The sequence below is a fragment of the Octopus bimaculoides genome, unplaced genomic scaffold (genome assembly GCF_001194135.2).
Source record: "Octopus bimaculoides isolate UCB-OBI-ISO-001 unplaced genomic scaffold, ASM119413v2 Scaffold_25406, whole genome shotgun sequence".
In the NCBI taxonomy this organism is placed as follows: domain Eukaryota; kingdom Metazoa; phylum Mollusca; class Cephalopoda; order Octopoda; family Octopodidae; genus Octopus; species Octopus bimaculoides.
In genome coordinates, this window is record NW_026306484.1 from 102,452 (window position 1) to 103,213 (window position 762).

Sequence of the window (762 nt, forward strand, 5' to 3'; positions counted from 1 at the left end):
GTTGGTGGTTGGGGCTGATGATGATGGTGGTGGTGGTGGTTGTGGGTGGTGGTGGTGGCGGTGGAGTGAGGAATAGTGGGGTGTGCCTGTGGGTGTATGACCTCAGTGAAATTGGCTGACAAACAGACAGACAGACAGACAGGCTCTGTGAGTGGTGGTGGTGGTGGTGGAAGTGGGCTAGGCAGGGAAAGAGGAAATAGATGAATGTGACTAAAAGAGGTAGAAAGAGGCAGTGTGTGTGTGTGTGTGTTATATGTGTGTGTGTATAAGTATGTATATGCATGTGTGTGTGTGTATGTGTGTCCCAGAAAGTTTGTGTGTGTGTAAGTGTGTATGTGTGCTACTGAAAGTTTTTTTTGCATAAGTGATTGTGTGTATGTACGTGTGTGTGTGTGTTTGTGTGTGTACATACTTCTTTGTGAGTGTATGTGTATATGTGTGTGTGTGTGTGTGTTTGTGTCTTTGTACAAGTGTTTGTATGTGTGTGTGTGTTCCTGTGTGTGTGTTCGTGTGTGTATATATATACTTTTTGTGAGTGTATGTGTGTGCGTGTACATCTCTGTGCATGTATCAGTATGTGCGTGTGTGTGTGTGTGCGTGTGTGTGTGAGTGCGTGTGTGTGTGTGTGAGAGATAGAGAGAGAGACAAACAGACAGACAGGGAGAGAGAGAAAGTGGAAGAGAGAAGGAAGGCAAGCAAGTGAAAGGAAGGGAGAGGACACGGGGTGGGTGGGTGTGAAGGAGGAGGCAGAGGAAGAGAAGG